The sequence below is a fragment of the Amia ocellicauda genome, chromosome 5, assembly GCF_036373705.1.
Source record: "Amia ocellicauda isolate fAmiCal2 chromosome 5, fAmiCal2.hap1, whole genome shotgun sequence".
Lineage (NCBI taxonomy): Eukaryota > Metazoa > Chordata > Actinopteri > Amiiformes > Amiidae > Amia > Amia ocellicauda.
In genome coordinates, this window is record NC_089854.1 from 31,571,954 (window position 1) to 31,586,162 (window position 14,209).

Here is a 14,209-nt window from a genome sequence, read left to right on the forward strand (position 1 = left end):
CATCACTCACTGAAGACTAGGCGTTCCAGATCTCTTCAGCAGGTCCACCCTGAGTTCCAGTTTCTCAGGCTTTGTAAGTATCTGCAAGCAGTGCGAACAATCTCATAAGAACATAAAGTTTACAAACGAGAGGAGGCCATTTGACCCATCGTGCTCGTTTGGTGTCCATTAATAACCGAGTGATTCAAGGATCCTATCCAGTCTGATTTAAAATGATTCCAGACTTTCTGCTTCAACCACATCGCTGGGGAGTTTGTTCCAAATTGTGACAACTCTCTGTGTGAAGAAGTGTCTCCTGTTTTTCGGTCTTGAATGCCTTGAAGCCCAATTTCCATTTGTGTCCCGGGTGCGTGTGTCCCTGCTGATCTGGAAAAGCTCCTCTGGTTTGATGTGGTCGATGCCTTTCATGATTTTGAAGACTTGGATCAAGTCCCCACGTAGTCTCCTCTGTTCCAGGGTGAATCTCCATAATCTTCACTTAAGCCCTCCAAAATCATGTATGGGGAAACCAAGTACATCTAGGCCTCCAAACAGGCTTCCAAGCAAGTAGTGACCGAGAGTGACCAGATAGGGACTACATTTCACTGTAACAATTGGGTATTCACACGTGCAGACTGTACCCCCCCACCCACCCACCAGGAAATGTAATTGTGCATTTTGTCATGAATGTGACCACTGCACAGTACCTTGAGCTGAGGTTTGGTCATAAAATGTATAACTGTTGCTCGGATGTATAGGCAGTTTTCTGTGAAGTTCCTTTAGGCGTCAGCACATCTATAGCTTGAGTTTTCATTTCAGCAGAGTCTTTTCAGCAGATCTCCATTCCGTCAGTGACAAAGGGATTAATCGCAGCTCAGTGAAAAGCAGGAGTCTCAAACAGGTTTCAAAGAACAAGTACAAGAGTTCAGGACAACACACACAAAGCTGATTTACACATTTTGTAGCCTGCCTTGAGGGAAAACTATATTTGCAAAATATGTATTTCCTGCAGTGCGGTACGACGGAGGGAAATGCAGGAATGTCATCGGATGCAAGGAAAGATTAAACCTTTTCCCAGAATTACATGCAAACCTGCTGATATACGGCCCACGTCTGCAGGAAAGACAAGCCTGGCATCCTTATCTGCTCTCTAAACACAGTTGAAGTTTAACCATTTAACCTGAGGTGACCAACTGTGCACCCCTGTACAGCGTGGTTTGTGGGGGTCCTTAAATCACCAACAATGTTAAAATTCAAATGTGTAATTTAGAAGTGACCATTCAGCGAGCCATCAGCGCTTAAAAAGAGATCCCTAAACATTTCAAAATCTCTGACCTTAGAAGACTACATGTATAAATAAAACCATAAAATAAACTGGGTGGCACAAGTGAGCATTCACAGGCCAAGCTAAGAAAACCAGCCCATATGCCACAGGATTACATGGTGTGATGAATGATGATGCATTAAATGCTGCACAGCTCTTTGTAACGCAAGTCCTTCATTTCTGTGGACATTTGATCTGTCTTTTTTTTGAGAGAGGTTTTGAACTAGCAAGTGTCCAACCACCCCCCCCGCCATGCTTTTTTTACAGCCATTTAATCCGTGGTTTGATGCCCGTAAGTAGTTGTTTGATTAGTCAGTTTTCATCCGATACTTAAACACAAACCTTTATAAACACATTTCTTAATCAATGAGCCCGGGCCATCCTGGCCTGTTTGATGGTTTACTCGACAGTTTCACCACTAGGCGGCGATGATTGTCCAAATTATAATACTTCTGTCAAAGTATTCGGTTGGATTTGGCATATTATCATTGTGTTAAGGAGCTGGATCTCTGCCTTTTAATTTTATATTTCAGTTGAACAATTGGGAATATGTTGCTCTGATACAGACTAGACTTTTTTTCTATGTAATGGTGAAATATATAAGAATACAATAAAAGGTTGGGTTACCATGAGGTGGTCAGAGTTGTTTAGGTATAATAGACCATATGTAATAATACATTATAGGTGAAAATAAACGATTGAACTGATTTAATAATGTAAATAAAATGTTAACATTACTTGTACTGTATTTAAATAGCTTATGTTGCAATTCACAACTTTGGCCACCAGAGGGCATCCTGAGCCTCACGTGTGCGTTTTCTTGAATCTAATGCTTTATCGTGACTAAACATCTGTGGTTTTCAGAGAAATCTCTTAACAATCCAGCACTTAAATGAACAGGTTTCAATTTAATGGTATTTTTTCACACGGTGAAGAAACAGTTTAAGCTTTAAATGCACTGGAAAAGATTTCTGGTGTTCTCCTAGCCCCAGATCATGCTTAATAATAATAATAATGGCATTGGTGACTGTATTCAGTATTAGTTCCTGTGCTTTTTGCCTATTCTGTCATGTCTATGCAGCTTTTAATTATCAACACAGAATAAGGACAAGGTGCCAAAGCCTTGACGTTGTGGGATCCAATGGCCTGGCGTGGGTGTGTATGGATTGATAGGTTTTTAATGTGCCTATCTGTGTTTGAACAGTACAGTTTGAAGCTGGACCTGTCTGTCTCTGAAGCCGCTGAAGCGTGGAAAGCCACAGAGCGTTTCTCTCACAGGGGCCTGTGCTCCTACACTGTCTGCTGGTCGAGGAGCAGGAAAGGGTTTCTCTGTTTATTCACTGAGCAACGATTTGTCTGTGTAAGATGCATCCAACAGAAAAAGCCACAGATAGAAGAAATGTGTGAATTGTAAATGAACAGCTTACCTGTGTGAATCCTCCTTTTTCTGAGGTGGACTGAATGAGCAGGAGCTTTTTGAGTTGTATTGTTAGTTGTGCAACGATTATGATGAAAGGTATTCAACTTAGAGGGCTTAGCAGTGGCTAACAGGCAATAGTTGACATTTGCACAATATTACGAGGGTGACAATATCACTCTGAATGGAAACATTGCCATGAATACATTGAAGGTATAAGATGAAAGTGTCAAGCTCTAATGGTGTCATCAGAACTGACGTGTGGAAAAGTACTGAGAGCAGTTCTAACACTCACGGACAGGAAAATGAGGGAGTCTGGGCAGCTGAGGAAAGGCATCACTAGTTGAACTGTAGAAGATGAAAGGAGCGAGCGAGAGGGAGTATGAGGGGGAGATGACAGACTGAGGCAATCCGGTAACGAGATTGAGGCTTCAAGTTTGTTCAGTTGCAAAGTGCTTCAATTTATTTCTTTGAGTATTGTAGAGGAGCAGGATTGTGGTGTGTAGTGTATTTTGTTGTTTTGTTGTCGTTTTTCTATGTAAAGGCCAAAGGTTGGAAAGAGAGGTATAGATAGACTTTCTGGTTTATTTATTTTTCTTTGCAAATGTGTCCTGAGTCCAGAATCGGCCTTTGGAGAGCCAAGGCACACACCAGGCAGTCCTGAAGTGAGTATCCCTAATTCTGCATTCCCACCATCGTTTGACAAACATTTATACACAAGGATGCACAAAGTTTAGGTAAACCAACTTGATATAAGGAACATGCAGACTAAGGAGATGTGATAACATACTTTTGCTTTTGATCATGCTGAGTTTGTTATTGGGTCAAGAAGGCACTGTGTATCTAGAAACGAGGGCAGGAAGATGCTGCTGTGGGTTTGTGTGGTTAGGAACAGATGAGAAGCTGGTTGCTCAAGACACTGTCTCAGAGCGGTCTTGTCTTTGAGCTGAGGAGTAACTTGGTCTGCTTGTATTTTGGGATTGTATTGTCTGTAAAGCATGCAGGCCCAGGCCGCAGGGGTCTAGGTGAAATTACACCAAGCAGACACTCAGTCCTCAACCCGGGCAGGGATTAGTAGTGTGAATCACAATTAAACCTATGTCTGATCATAGGTTCTGAGTTCACATTCTACACCTGGGGAAAGCCCAAAATGTAGTGTTTTTATTTTTTTCTTCGGTTCTCTCTGGGCAACTACTATGTTTTACTAGGAAGGTTGTCCAGCTGGAGTGCGTCTCTCTCTCATCGAAGGGTGGTATAGTGTTTCAAATATTCAGGTTTCTCTGAATAGACAAGATAGTTTGAGGTGCTGAAGACGGACTTTTTTGAAGCAATACACAAGGTTATTTTGTACCTTGTGTGTTCTTGTCCAAAACTGTGTGGATGCCTTAATGGCATGTGTTGATGTAGTTTGTGAGAAGTTGTTTCATTTGCGGATGTAAAAAATTGTTTGAAATGTTGGCCAAAATAATATAGTGAGTACAAAAAGCAACAGATATATATGTGTATCTCTTGATGTGATATTGAGAAGATGATTGATTTCAGAATATAGATTTTGCCATGATCTAACCTCGTGATTATAAGATGGTGATGAGCAAACTCATATTTTGTTTGTTCTCCGTGAGCGATATGTGTGAGCAGTAAGGGATGTAAATGAGCCCATTTGGAAAGGAGAAAACATGAAGTGTGATAGCAGAGGCACTGGCCTGGTCGAGTGTGGCAGGCAGCACTAGAGTGTCACGGGTGATGAGCAGAGTGCGCTGAAGGACAGTGTTGGCAGGATGCCGTGTGTTCTGTGGAGGTGAGAGGGAAGTGTGGTCTGCGGTGTTGAAGGCTGTGTGGTTGAAGTGTTCAGGTCCTCGGTGTGGGAAGTGTGATGCTGTGGACCATGTGTGTGAAAAAGCTTGAAAGGGCCATTTGTAAAGGTAGAAGAAGTGGTTGCACACGAGTCGGGTGTTTGTGGAATTAAGTGTAAGGAAGCGCGGTAGAGATGTGTCAGATGGTATGAAAGTTCTGGAATGGTGCCTTGCATTGTGAACCAATTGTGTAAGGAGAGTCTTGTGTTTTTGTTAGGGGTGTGGGGTGGGGGGGGTCTCTGTGAGGTGTGAGTAGAGTAATGCAGAGTACAGGAGTCAATGCTGGAAAGCTGGCAGCTCTGCCTGGGCAACAGACTTGTATGTGTAGCTATATGTGTATTTTGCTAGTTGTTGATATTTAGAAGTTTTTAAATTTGTAGTCCGCTGAATACCATTGTCCTGTAATATGATATTTTTAACTTTCTCCAGGTTGTTTTCTCTGGGGTTTTTCTTTATTAACTTTTGATACTAGAAGCTTCTAGAGCTTCTACTCTCCTCTAGCTTTAGCTGTAGTTATTTGTGTGAAGAAAAAGCCAGAGTTTGCTTGCTCTGGACGTCTGGGTGGTTCTCCTTGGGCCAAATATGTCCGTAGCTGCGGCCCTGTGTTTGAGAGCTGTTGTTACAGAGCGGTTGAAGTGAATGGATTTAAGGGCTAGTAGATTAGGAAGTGCAAAGGCAGCTGTTGATAATATGCAACATTAACAGCGTTCTTGTTTTCATTTTGGGCCACCAAACCAATTTGTATGTGCTGATGTAATTGTTGAATGAGACAGAATTTTGTTTGATTCTACCAAACAAGCAGTACAGTGCACTGCGTCTGTGTCTTGGCTGAGCCACGAAGAATCCACGTGACACGACTGTTCAAATTGCCAGTACTTGCAGTTGATTTGTATTTCAGTGTGTACATTGGTTTCTAGTGAACATATTAGCGATGCAGCAACTTCTGTGAGTCTGACGGTGTCGGTGACCATCACTTTGTAAAGGGCACCAACATCAAGCAAGGATACTTTATTGGACACAGTGTGAAACACTCGTAAGAAAGGATCTGAATAATTGTTCATTGTGTGTAAGTGAATGCAATGCCATGGGTTTGCCCACCATGGATGCATGCAATGTGCATCTGAGTCCAAGTTCTGAATGGCATACGAGAGTCCTGGTGTCAATCTTTGATTCTCAACAAAGGCTTTGGGTTTCCTACAGCAAAGTAACTGTTTTTGGTGCACAATGCATGTCTGAAATCAGACAGAATGGAACTTTTAGTTGCATTGATATTTTGATATGTAATGCAAATAGTAGTAATAATCATAAAATGTGTGCTTAGGAAGTAGTGATGTCGTCGTAAAGCTGAATGTGATGTAAGTGATGCGTTTGCCTGGGATGAGTGGGCAATGTAAAACATCCCTGGATGTCTTTTTGTGGGTAGAATTTGACCTTTTGAAAGTTTGGCAAACGTTTTTGGGTGTAGCTTTGAACCTTTGTTAGTCTCTTGATGTCATTGAAATAAAGCATGTGAATGTGTGAGTAATATTTGAACACTGAGCTGGAATGACTCAACTGGAATCTGTAGATTTCCAAAGAAGCGATCCTGTTTACCTTCCATTACATATGTGAAAAAAGCCATGTTTGTGAATGTGACACGGGGAGGTGTGAAGTTTGTAGTATTGTGTGTGCGTATAGGACAACATCCTGTGTGCGGATGGCAGTGTTGGAAAGGCGTGAAAGCTGTAGAGATGAGAAGGGTGTGTATCGTGTGGGGTGAGTGCTGACAGACTTGGGGAAGGTATGTGTTTGAGAGGGAGGGAGGGAGGGAGGGGTGCCCCAAGAGCTGGCCTTTTCCTGTGGGAATAGCTTGTGATGTCGTTGCAGGTGTAGGTGCTACTGTGGTTTCCCCTGGCCTGTTGTTTGCTGTCAAGCGGCCACGCCATTACATCACCACTGTCACCCTGTGCCTCACCCTATCTTCAGAGCCACCTCTGCCCTGTCACAAACACACTTACACCTGCAGCTTGTTGCTGTTTTTGCTGCTGCAATCACCTCTAGCTGTCTCTCCGTCAGAACCACTTATCTCAAAACAACTTCCACAGCACAGCCTACAACACACAGCACTCGCAGAGCATATCGACAGCATCCTGGGACCTGCTGACAGATGTCACGCAATCTGGCCACAATCACTCGTCTAACTGGGTTTCAACACACTCACCCGGGGAGCCACCGCTAAACCACAAAACAACCCCAACTGAGCTCTGAGCAGCGCTAAAACAATGTTGAGTTTTGTGGGGTCACTGATGGCTGTGTACTCAATGGATCAGTGGGAGCAGATAGTCCTTGATACGAACTTGACTACCATTGTCACCCGTCCCTTGCTTACGCTGGCAGCGGTCATCGGGGCGCACAAATCTATTCGACCCGGGTTCTTGGAAAAAAAAGTGCATTTATTTCCCTGAGCCACATGAATGTGAATGAGCAGGCAGGATGTGCCAACAAGTCTCTTTCTATCGAAGACATGAACACAGTCAGTGCTTCAGACCGGGCAGGATATAAGCTACTGCTTTCATTTCCACTACAAGTGAAAATAACCACTTCATCTTGGGACATTTTATTCTAACCTCAATACAGTAAACATAACCATTAATACACATGTACATAGCAATGACATGATTTGCTTTTACAAGTTGAGCCTCTGTCACGTAGTCTCAAGTCTGTGCAGAAGGCTGATCTGAACGTCACAAGCATTATTATATGATTATCACATGTACTTCACTGTCCTGTCATTCACTCTGCACAAAGGCCGGATCCTGTGGCTCCACCACACCATGCCTCACGACACACTGCTAACCCTCACCCACAGGATGAACTTCAACTGCACTAGTGTGGTGGGATTGCTGCATCCTCACTCCGAGACAACAGCCTTTCAATTACTCCCATTAATGGAAACAAAATAACACCTACACAATGATTATACATTGTCCAAGTCCAATTTGCATGTGATGGGAAAACAAATTGTACTTTTCTAGTTTTGCAGCTGTTGTTAATTTTGGAATATAGTTGTAAATAAAGGACTAGAACATAAGTGGACTCTTTGATAAACATCCACAAATAACATTGATTACAACAAAGTTACAAAAATGCTCTTGCGTTTCAGGTGCATGAAAAAGGCTGATCTGTGTGCCTGACCGATCGGGCACTGCAATTACACACCAGTATTTGTCTCGTCAGAAAGACAGGCGTTTACGTGTCAACATCTTTTCTTCAAGGCAAAACTTCAAACACCTTTCTGGCAAGTGCCCAGAGAATATAGAGCATTATGGTAACCCCAGCGTACCTGCCTTGCATCCATCTTTTGCTATACACGTAGACACCGATCAGCCATAACATTATGACCACTGACAGGTGAAGTGAATGACACTGATAATCTCGTTATCATGGCACCTGTCAGTGGGTGGGATATATTAGGCAGCAAGTGAACATTTTGTCCTCAAAATTGATATGTTAGAAGCAGGAAAAATGGGCAAGCGTAAGGATCTGAGCGACTTTGACAAGGGCCAAATTGTGATGGCTAGACGACTGGGTCAGTGCATCTCCAAAACTGCAGCTCTTGTGGGGTGTTCCCGGTCTGCAGTGGTCAGTACCTATCAAAAGTGGTCCAAGGAAGGAAAAGCGGTGAACCGGCGACAGGGTCATGGGCGGCCAAGGCTCACTGATGCAGGTGGGGAGCGAAAGCTGGCCCGTGTGGTCCGATCCAACAGACGAGCTACTGTAGCTCAAATTGCTGAAAAAGTGAATGCTGGTTCTGATGGAAAGGTGTCAGAACACACAGTGCATCGCAGTTTGTTGCGCAAGGGGCTGCGTAGCCGCAGACCAGTCAGGGTGCCCATGCTGACCCCTGTCCACTGCCGAAAGCGCCTACAATGGGCACGTGAGCATCAGAACTGGACCACGGAGCAATGGAAGAAGGTGGCCTGGTCTGATGAATCACGAGTTCAAGGTGTTGACTTGGCCTCCAAATTCCCCAGATCTCAATCCAATCGAGCATCTGTGGGATGTGCTGGACAAACAAGTCCGATCCATGGAGGCCCCACCTCACAACTTACAGGACTTAAAAGATCTGCTGCTAACGTCTTGGTGCCAGATACCACAGCACACCTTCAGAGGTCTAGTGGAGTCCATGCCTCGACGGGTCAGGGCTGTTTTGGCGGCAAAAGGGGGACCTACACAATATTAGGCAGGTGGTCATAATGTTATGGCTGATTGGTGTATCTGCAACTCTATTGTGTAGCTGCTTGTCTATCTAGCCAACTGTCATCTCCCTGATAACCACAAGATGGCAGCATTCTCCACTCTTTGGACAAGAGCAACAGTGGAAAGCAGCCAATCTTAGGATGCTGCTCTTTCTTTGCAAAGATGCTGACTACCTCCTGCACAATCGACCAAGGAGAGCTTTTACTTTTGCTTCACTGCTGAACTGAACTTGTTATGCACACAGCTTCCGTAAATGGGACACAAGCACGGCCCCAAAACACAATTCCTTTTCAGTAGCAGCTTCTCCTTACACATAACACACTGAGATACAGCAATATGCCTCTGCTGCAGCAATTTCCCCAGTCATAACTGTCTCCATCTTAAACATGTCAACATACAAGCTGTGTTATAAATACCTTCTCTCTTCCATTTAGCTGTAAAACAACAAACTAAACCATAGAACATTTGTACAAACAGTCCCACTGCTGCCTATTGATTTGCAACACTATCGTACCACACACACACACACACACACGCCTCAGTTGGGCTTTACTTACATGTTAGCCTGACCCCCTGCTGTGGGCCAACCCAGTTCCCAGTGCTGCTCTCATCTGTAAGCGTGCGGGTGCTGTGATTTGCTGCATACACAAGTATCTTATACACTACTTTCTACTTCCCATCAGCTACAGACACTACACTTCCGTTCCTGTTACTTACTCTTTAGTGGAAACACACGCACAAAGGCACCGTAACGATTCCTTACTTACCTTTTTTGCGGCTCAGGCTCCATTGTTCTTATAACGATGTTAACTATTAAAAATGCTGTCAATAATAATAATCCTAATAATATCACTATCCTTTTACCTCTGGCACCATCAGCACCAGGGCCTGTTTCCTCCTTAATGCTATTCCAACTCAAAGCACCCAAACTCCTGCCTCCTTTCCTGGCAGCACTCTCACTTGTTTTCTTTCTCTTCTTGTGATCGCAAATTCATTCCATACGCCTAATTGTTTGCTTCATTAAAAAACATTTAATTCTCCTCAGCTCATCCTGCATGTTTTATAGGCCCTGAACATTGTGTATCTTTAAGCCATCTGCTATGTGAGACTTGCGGGCACTATCTATGCTCAATTAAGCAAATAATGAGTTCCCTTTCATAACTCACAAGCCGAGATATACAAAGAAAAGCGACGAGAAATACAGCTCTGGAAAAAATTAAGAGACCACTGCACATTTTTCTTAAATTAGCATCTCTACATGTATGGCAGCCATTCCATTCCATTCATATTTTTATTTGGAATTTGGGAGAAATGTTGTCCGTAGTTTATAGAATTAAACAAAAATGTTCATTTTACCCAAACACATACCTATAAATAGTAAAACTAGAGAAACTGATAATTTTGCAGTGGTCTCTAAATTTTTTCCAGAGCTGTACATTTGTGTTTCAAACGGAGGCTCGCTGGGGACCACAGCTCTTCCACGTGGGGAAGACCAGCGCTTACAAATGTACAATGCAAAAGTGAGAAATTTTTATAGCCGCATTGAGGCAGTACCTCGGTTACAAAACACCTTTAGCAGGTTATTTTGCTGCTCCCCCCCACTTCTCTCAATCTACCCAGCTTCACTCCAGTAACATTAACAACTTCTACATGCACTCGTATCCTTCCATGCCCCCAAGCCCTCTTCCATTTCATTTACGCTGTGCAGGTGTCCCTCGGCTCACAAGCCGCCACTAGACAACCGCAAAACATGATGCTTAAAACCCTCTGCCGCCGGGAGCCTCTCGCACAGAGTGCTAAAAGCACTCTCTCACTGGCCCTCCGAGCCGCCTGTTGCCTGTTGCTTGAAGCCAATTCGCTGGCTGCGAAAAGTCTGGGGAGTTGCTGGGCACGGAGCACTCGAGGTCACTGAAAACCTGCTTGGGATTCAACGTGTGCATCGTCCACTACGGGCACAGCAGCACTGGCTTTCGGCATTACCTTTACGTAACAGCAATTTGTGGAGCGCCACTGGAAGCTTTGCATAATGCTCTTATAACATTTGAAATTCACCAGGCCCTGCAAATCCCATCATATGTCGCTGTACCTTGGGACCATTTGGGGCTGTCTGCATGGCTCTGACAAGGGGCTCTGCATTTTCACCTCTTCATAGCTCATCCACACCCCCTCCTCCTTCAAAACAAGATTCACAACTTCTTCTCGTGTTGCACAATGCCATCTCCACGCTTTGGCTTACAGAGTCCCTGTGGGGCACTGCCACGCATCTGGTACTTCTTAGCATACGTCTTTCTTTGGGGGGCAGGTGTGCTCAGAATAAACAGAGAAAGCACAGGACACAGCACATTGAATGGACGTGGGGCATCCTGTCCAGTCCAAATCCTCACAATACACAGATAGCCACTTACAGAATGAGGATTGTAGTAATCTACTAGAAAATGCCAAAGAGACAACATCACAAACAAAGGATTTCGCTGTGCGAGTCAAACATGAAGCTGGCCTAACTGGAAGGATTGCAAACAATAGATGATACAATTTATATGGAAATCATTTAAATAAAAAAAATAAAAAAATGCATCAAGGTTCCTGATGGGCGAGATGAATTTCAAAGTAGTAGCCCTCGCTCTGCATTGAATTCACATACTTTCAAACAGTTGTGCTGTGCTACATGATGAACACAAAAAGATGTGGAAGCTCACACAGTATACCAACTACACAGCATCCATTAAGCCTGTAGTTCAAAATGACGGGGAAAGGTGGGCTTGGCTCCCCTTTGGGAGTTCTCCACAGGGCTCTGCATCCGGCTACATTTGGAACGGATTTGTCAATCTCCTATTCTAAAGGCTTCGAATCTGGGAAGCCAAACAGAATCGCTCGTGTTTATACCTACAAAGACACGGCTCCTGCCACAAAAGGGGGGTGTGGTTTTACAATTTATTGTCACCGCAGGGCCTATTATTTTATTTTCTTCACCAACCACCTGTACAGGCAGGAACACACGCTTTCTTTACACAAAACATTTAACAGCTGAACTCCAGGAGTGTCAGAAGTAGGTCAGCATGACTGATGCCAGCAGAACACCGAGGCCCGCAACAAATGAGAGATGCTGATGAATCGATAGCACAAAGGCTCCCAGACAAAGGCAGTTAGGCGGCGATAATGCTGCTCGCCATTAATTACAGTTTAAATGACGCGTTACGTTGACGAATGGCTGGACAACACTTTCGCTCTGTCCATATGGGTGCTTCCCAATGGAGGAGAGAATCTCACGGCTTGCACCCGGGCAGAAATGGCCTATTCACAAAGTTTGCCGTGAAGAGTCGTTCCATTCAATAAACGCAAGGCTTTAAAAACATTCTCGTCAAGGCATATTCACGTGCTGCTTCTTGAATGACACTGTTCCACTTTCAGCACTCGCTTACACCTCGTCTCGTCTTGTTTTTGTTTTTTTAGGAATCTACATGGCAGGTGATAAGAACCACACTCCAGTCAGGTTTGAAATCCTGCAGACAGATTGCTCTTACTCTATCACAGCTTCCAGTTCTTTTTCAGTCCTCTGACGACAGCATGTCAATCTCTCCATCCTGCACAAATGCATACTAATCACACCGAGTTCTGCTTTGTTTCGAAGCAAAAAAGCTAGTGTTGGGAAAAGCCAATGGGATACTCTTATATGGAAAGTGGAGGCAACGTGAGCAATAACGGCAACACTGTGCCCACAGGCTGTGAATTATGAGGCAGAGTTAAATTATTTTAAAGTGTTCACTGCCATATGATGAAGTCGAGGGTTTAGCTCACTCATTCAGCTTTTAACACCAGTGGCTTCCTGATACCAACGGAAAGCCACTGCTAAGCCACGTCTGACCTGACACAGTGTTAAAAAGCCCAGGTGCACACCATTGACAGTACACAAATCAATTGGAGCAGATAACACCCTGGACGAAATCATGCTGCTTCAGGAGTTTCTTTCTCGTCACTAGTCAGAGTCAAAACCCTGGGCCGACGATACAGACAACAGCGCCTCGCGATCGCCATCACTCCCATTTAAAGCAAACGTGTCAGGTTGGAAACTGACCAAGATACAGAGTCGTGCCACTAGGGTTTGTCTGTCTTGTTCAGTTTAGCCCTCCCCATATTTTCACCTCTTCACCCATTTCTCTTTATCACCTCTTCCAGCTACCCTGGAGACTTGGGTGTCACCCAACTTTCAAAAGCTTAAAATACCTACAGAGCATTGACGTAACAGAGGGCTGAGTTGAAAACCAAAATAGAAAGAATAAAGTCCATCCAGAACTGTGCCAACATCTGGGGGGACCCAACACGTCAGCCTAATGACTGGGGAATGGTTACCGCCCCAGCGCTCCCTAGTCCTGCCCACATGGGAAATAAGCAGAACGGCCACATCGCAAGTGCTCTGACCTTACTCGCCGTTTTCCTAATGTCCACTTAATTACTTTGCTCACGTCCATGCTGGACCATTCATCAACTGGGAAAGCCAGGAACAACTGAGTTAATGTGCACGTCAACCCGAGGAAGAAAAATTAACCAGTAGAGATGGCCCTTAATTACAGAAAAGGCAGAGAGAGTAATCAGGGAAAAATAAAATCAATACAGACTAGAAAGGGAAAGGGAAAAGTCACTGTCTAAGGTGGCCACTGGACTTCACGCCCCTATGCCAGAGGGTCAGCTACGGATCAAGTTGTCACAGTGAGCTATGTCCACTGCTGGGACCGTGCGTTATTAATTGAAAAATGCACTCACGGCACCGGCTATCATTGAAGCCGCCCCGCCCACCCCCCCGCGGTGGGTCTATAAATCATGGATAGGCGCCTGTCACCGGGATTTTCAAGCCTCTCTCAGGGGGCCGCAAAGGATTAACAATCAGGGCCGTTTACCTCCTGACCCCGCTGAGGAAGAGGGAGCCTTTGTGGGTGACAAGTAAGGACACTCTCCAAACAGTTTACCTCTCTCCGCCCTGCCGATGGGCCTTTCGTCAAAAATCGAAGGCGTCATATGTGCGCACAAAACCCCACTGGATGCATTCTCTCCGCACTTGCACTATTGTCACTTTCAAAGGTTTATTGGATACATTGCTTAAAATGGGGCCTGCTGACATAATGAACTGAAGTCACTCACACACGTCTTTCCAGTGTGACCTTCACAAGGAGGACAAACCGAAAACTGTATTTCTTTGGTATCTAGGTTGCAACAATTAAATAACTGCTGGATTTATATAGCTTTTCGTTCCTTCCTTTTTATTTTTTTTATTTTTTTACACCTAATCACAGTTGCAAAGTGGAGCACATCTTCCACCGGAGGGAACAGCTTTGAAAGGCGTCCCGATGATGAAATGCTTGCACAGTTTCATCTAAACTGTAAATACGCAGAACCTGACCGGGC